Source organism: Nicotiana sylvestris, chromosome 5 (assembly GCF_000393655.2).
Source record: "Nicotiana sylvestris chromosome 5, ASM39365v2, whole genome shotgun sequence".
NCBI lineage: Eukaryota > Viridiplantae > Streptophyta > Magnoliopsida > Solanales > Solanaceae > Nicotiana > Nicotiana sylvestris.
In genome coordinates this window covers 170,145,634-170,152,487 of record NC_091061.1, presented here as the reverse complement: position 1 = coordinate 170,152,487, position 6,854 = coordinate 170,145,634, and positions in this window count along the sequence as shown.

Here is a 6,854-nt window from a genome sequence, read left to right as displayed (position 1 = left end):
TGACAAAATCTGGTTTTGATTTTTTTGATGAGATAAGGAGGAGATTTGTTTGTACATTAGTTAACTAACTTGTTTTCCTCGTGAAAAAATTATTTTTCTTTCAATTGAAATGTCAATCTTTTTAATCCATACCACACATGTAAATTTTACTCTCTTATAAGTGAAAACCTTTATGAATAGTTATTATACTACAAGTGTATTATAGAATCCATATGCATAGACATAATATAAAATTTTGTGTCGAATCAAGCTACGATCATTTTGGGATAGGTAGCACAATCCTTTACCCTACTCTTATAAGGTTTCTTATATTTTGCAACTCTTCTCTTAATACCTCCAATCAATTCAACTCAAGACAAATTGATGCTCCAAATTGTGTTTAATAATTCCGCCACTGTTCGTATGATCGTATCGTATGATGCCCTCAGCTTCTGTAAAAAGTGGAAGGTTTCCACTTTAGTCCATAAATTAGAGGGAGGTTATCAATATATTTTTATCAGTTAAGTCTTGGTTACTGAGCTGTTTGATATCGATATTGGTTGTAGGTAAAAAAAAGTCCAAGGCGTTGGCAAATTGACATGCAACATTTTCAAATATAAGTAAATATATAAATTAATGAACCTTATCTCTAATAATGAGCTTGTTCAATCAAATTTTGAACCGGTCAAAAAGTCAAATCAACAAATGGATCATGATCCAAACTTGTCTAATTTGTTTGGCTCAAGCTGAGTCAAATAACAAGTCATAATTCAAATCCCACAATATAATTTTAGCTTTCCCTCCTTAAATATACTTTTTATTTTTTTTAAAAATGAAAGCTATTATATTTCTCTAAGTAAATTATTAGCTTAAATTCTTCCGGTATATAATTTTCAATCTCTAAGCCCTCATTTGGCCATAGATTTTGCCAAATATTTTTTAATTTTTTTGGCATATTCCTGTTTGTTTATAGATTTTATTCATCTTATCTATATCTATATCTATATTATATATTATTATAAAAGTGGGGAACCTTTTAAGTTAAAAGTTAAATTACCTTATTACCCCTTGAAAAACTAATACCTTTTTTATATAGCATAAAAAAGACGCTAGCTTAGCAACCGTCCTGAACGGCCAAACCAGCTTTCATGCGAAGGGATAGGACGTTTGGAAACCATTCGTTATTCATTCATATGAATGGATGTGTATTTTCTTTTGTTCTTTTATAAATCTGATTCTTCCATGTTTTAACATTCACTTCGAATCTTCGATCGTCTTCGTGTCCCTCAGTCGTGAGTTATAAAGTTATGGAGGCCAATCAGACTACACAATTGAACATATCCATTTTCCAGCGAGAATTGTAAAAATGTTCTGCCTTCCATAAAGCTAGGAAGAATGGAAATAGGCCAAGGACATCACCAACATGACGAGTAAGCTAATAAGTCATGGCTAAGTTATTGTATTTAGGTGCACATATTTTTCTATTCTGATTATATTTCATCTTACCTCAAGATTGTGGGTTTTTGTTGACTTCAACCATGCTATTTGATTCTTTTATTGAGAAACAATTATTTTGATCAAAAATTTGGTGAGAATGGTATGTTCCATTAGTTTTTAAACATCTGTTATCTTGCTCTTTAATCCCTTGTGTAGTGGCACAACTGTATTGTGCAGCAGATCATCAATTCTCAAATGTGTCACTTGATAGTCTTCTATAGTTTTTTGAATGTTTTAAATCCTGCTAGATATATTGTGATGAAAAGAAAAATGTTACTTGTGAAAAAGGCATATCCTTGCAAGAAAGATGATACAATAGTTAAGCAAATTGTTCATAAGAACGTAATCATACGCACTTTACCGACAAAAAGCAGTTTGTTGTGTTGGGAGGGGATAATCTAGCAACATCTGCCATCTAGCCTACCCTTCTCTGGCCCTCCAGCAACTAATTACTAATTATTGTACAAATATAAACGATGAGTAATACTCATGTAACAAAAAAATCCGAAATATACAACAAAATTGAACAAATCCAAACTGATATATATAATTGGTTTGATTTGATTTTGATAAAAATCAAACCAACTTGATCCACAACCCAAATAAAAGTAAGATTAGATATTGTACTGAAGTCTCTGATCACATTAATTGTTTCTTAGGTATTTTAGTTGGTGTATATATGTGGTTTATAGTAAAACAATGCTCTTAGGGTGCATTTTATCTCTTTAACATGATTACTGCTCTATAATCATAACGTTGAAGAAGTGTGCAGCTTCTTTTTCTTCTTCTTCTTCTGTGAATATGAGCGCAATATTCAACTCATCATATAGGGTTATTACTCAACTTCTTTTGTCATCACCAAAATATACAAAGAGGTATCATATGAATTGTATAATCAAAATCAATGAAAGGCTTCCCTAGAAAAGGATCAATTGGTTTTGTGGCTCATTATTTTTTCCTTGGTCTTATGTTAAATCTCCTAAAAATATTTATTTTACATGTAAGAAATTTGAAAATAAAGTAAAAGAGCTATATTGAACCAATTGCTAAAAGGAAGCACTACGAATGAGTAATTAGGCATTTGATTAACATTTAGAAGCATTATGGTATCTATTTTTCCTATGCATACACATTAACTGGAGCATGTGTTTCGATACGTGACGATGAATGGGATTAAGGATTGTTTATATCAGGTGGTATTTAAACTTATCATGCAGTTCATTTTCAAAATTGATGTTGCGTTGCCTCAAACAAAAATGTTCATCATACATCTTTTGAATAATACACATTTATTTGTTCAATCTTATGCACTCGGATTAACTCATAGTGCTATGGCATAATTTAAAGAGGTCAATACATTTGAGAAGCCAATTCAGCGTTGTTTTCTCACGTGGCCAACTTCACGTTACACTTTTAAGAGGGATATCAATGTCGATAACAAGAGTTCTGGTCAGAGCAATTGAATGTTTGAAACAGGTGAAAGGAATATACAGTAGGAATATTGTCTATACGGGAATATTATGCCAGATCCACTTTATTACATATTTGTACACCATAAAATTGAAATAAGTAAAAAAAAATTATATTATTTAATTAAGTTTTATTTGTTTATCTTTTGCATTCATATGATATTCAATCATCTTGATCTCGATAAACAAGTCATATACGATGATGATTCATATAAACTTGTACTTCATTAATTCATATATAATTATTTGCTGAAATCGTTTCAATAATATTGATATAATTTTATAAAATTGTATACTACATGACTAATATACACGTGCAACGCACGTGCCGAGAGACTAGTTATTATAAAAGTGGGAAGCCCAAAACTAAAAAGTTAAAAGACTTTAATGCCCTTTCAAATCAAACAAACTTAACGTTTTAAATATGGATAAATAAAATATTTTGGTGAAGAGTTGTGTCTTAAGATGAAATTAAGGTTGCATATTTTCATTTTAAGTTGATTTTTTCTTCCCTATAAATTGTTTATACTTTTGAAATCAAGTCTTCCGTTTCCAATGTGACTTACATAGAAGTTTGGAAAATATTTTTCTTCAAAAAGTATAGCAATTTTGATTTTGAAGTCGCGGGAGCACGATATACCGAAATTCTCTATACGACATATAGTGGTTCTTCCATCTCTACTTCTTTATTTATACAAAGAAATGAATGAAAAATGGAAAATTAATTCACACCGTTTGGTTTCTCTCTTTGAAGTTGAAAGAGTAACAAGGGTCTCGATCCACTCATAGTTGTACGTTGAGTTGGATAATGAGTAAGAAACTGCTAATTTCTTTTCGAGGTATTAATTACAACACATGTATATGAATGCCTAGGTAGAGTGGTGGTTTTGTTGCCAATGCCACACCAAGCGGAAATGGCATTTTAAAATGGCAAAAGGGCTGCACAGTATCTCGAGGAAGCAAATTGTGACTTGATGACGGCTTTGAAATTGTGAAGATATATGGTCAAAGCCAGCCAGGGCCCATGCAGGGAAAAATTATACTATACTAAAATGAATTCAAGTACGTCAAGGGCTGGAGGAAATTTTTCATCTGCCCTTGTTGCACGTACAACGTACAACTACATTACATTTTCCTGTTTGATGCTTATGGAAATTCCTTCGTCACTTCCAATATAAGATTCTAGCCGTCTTGACATTACTTTCTAAAACTCCACTCATTGTGAGTTTTGTTCTTTGACCATATTTTAATATTATATATATATTAAAATATTAGTACCTCTATATGCAACATATCAACCTCGGCAAAGAAGCAACCGCACGACGATTTCATTCATACAAATTTATACTTTATTTTTTAATGTATAATAATTTTTTTAAAGCTTAGTTGAATACTGTTATTTTTATTTTACAAATCATGTAGCATTACATAACTTGACATACACGTGGAAACTAATATATTGAAAAAATTTCAAATCCCAATACTTTTCAATTTTTTTATTCATATTTTTGGCCAAAAATATTACTGTTTGGTTTTAAAAAAAATCAAAAATTATCCCAAATTTTTGTATTTTTAATTTTTTTTTTACCTAGCTATATTATAATAGAAACCTATTTACTATATTTATTTAGGTTCCTTATTGATTACTTTATATAACATTATTTACTAGTTTTATACAAAACCATAAAAAGAAGGAAATGAAACATACATTAAATATTGGGTATCAGTTACACATAATCCCCTACATTTAAGATACTCTTCCTTTTTCCAAGGAAAACTATATATGTCTTTGTACTTTCCCAAAATCATCACCTCTCTTTGTATTTACCCAAAATCATCACCGTAAGAAACCCACTGCATCCCAAAATCATCACCTCTCTTTGTACTTACCCACAGTAAGAAACCCATTGATACCCATAATCTTTCTAACCCAAAAATCTAGCTTACTCACTTCTCTTCCAAAGCTGTTGATATACGATTTCTCTCTTTAATCGTCCAAAATCTCTTTTTATTTATACAATACAGAAGAAATTCGAAGATTTGCTCTACAATCAAGTTGTTGGTAAGCTTCACTCTACATTAAAGTTGGTTTTAGGTTGAATTTCATAATGGAACTCGAGGAAGATGAAGTTTCGGAATTGTATTACGATTGTATGATAAAGATATCATAATTGTATCTGAGTTGTATTTGATACATCAATACCTAAGACAATTCTGATACAATACTAATACTATTAAAATACAATATTGTATTATAATTTAAGTTTAGAGTTGGTTCTAGGTGGATGTTTTACATTGAAATTTGAAAAGGATGAAGATCAAAGTTGTATCATAATTTAGGATTGTATTACAATTTGTACCTAAAACAATACATGATACAATACTAATACAAGTATAATACGATATTGTATCAGTTTAAGTTTAGAGTCGGTTTTAAGTTGTATCATAATTGTGTAAGAATTCTTTCAGGATTGTATCAAATTTGTATTTGAATTATGAGCAGTTGTGAGATCGTGACGAATTTCACAGTTTGTATCACAAATGTATGATAATTATATATTAATTTATTAGTATTGTATCAGGTATTATTTTAGATATTAATGTACCATCTACAAGTTATATACAATTGTGATACAAATATGATACAATTACGTTATACGTATTGATGTATCTGATACAATTATGATACATTTATCATACAATTCCTGAATATTTCTTTATTTTCAGTGTTGTCCGGTCTCCCAACAAAAGAACGATGCAATTGATGATTTAATAATATAAAATTATCGGCAATGGTGGGAAGAGAGAAGATGGAGATTCTGGGTATAGATTAAGAAATTTTGTTGTAAAAAAAAAGGAGAGAGAAGAGGAGAGGGGAAAAAAAAGGAAAGGATATAATTGAATCTCTTAATTGAAGGCACTAATAATGGGGTGAGAGCTTTTTAAGGAGCAATCTACACAATTTGTAAGAAAAACCTAGATACTTATTAAAAACTTCAAAACATAGAGAACATTAGTAAATAAGTTTCTAATATAATATAACTAGATAATAGTCCCTTAAAAAAAAACCACTTTCTGTTATTATGACCCAACTAATCCATATCTACCCACTTTTCCCTCATTAAACTCACGCGACTTTGCACTTCTCTATTAGTAGAAGAAAACCTTCACCAAAGTTGTTGTGCCAATATGTGGCAATCCACCTCAAAGACAAAATTTGAAGGTAATTTGTTAAAATTTGGTAATGTTAGTATAAATTTTCTTTAGATTTGTGCTTGTTTTGTATGAATTTTCTTTAGATTTGTTTCGCTTTTTTTGTATGAATTTTGTTCTAAGTTACTGGATATTTTTAATAGTTTTAAAACTTATGGGTATAAATCATATATATATTTTTTCAAAAAAAAGAAGAAGTTAAGATAACAGCAGGCACAAGCAAGTTGATCGAAGGGGACCAATGCTTCTACTCCTCCACCGAGGAGCCGTTCTTGCGAGAAGCAAGGGATGTCGTGAACGGTGGGAGGTCACAGAGAATTGATCTATTTATAGAGTGGTCTTATGATTGATACATGATATAGACTATCTCATTCTTTATTCTTTCTGAAGAAAATAAAAGGGTGACTCAACTTCTCAGCTAGACTTGGTGATGAGACCTATTGGCATAATGCACCATGGAACGTTGGAATTCGAGGTCTCATGAACTACTACTAAAAATCAATTTTTTTGTTTTGTTTGTGGACAAACGATATTCGGTCAGGCCTATGGCTGGATACTTTTAGATCTAAGGTCATATTTTGAAAAATGTGTTAAATCAAACTTTACCCGAATCAAATTTTTTAAAATAAATTTCTCTGTCCAAACGCCACCTAAATTTGATGCCGTATGTTTCGTGGCATTTCAGCAAACTGGTTA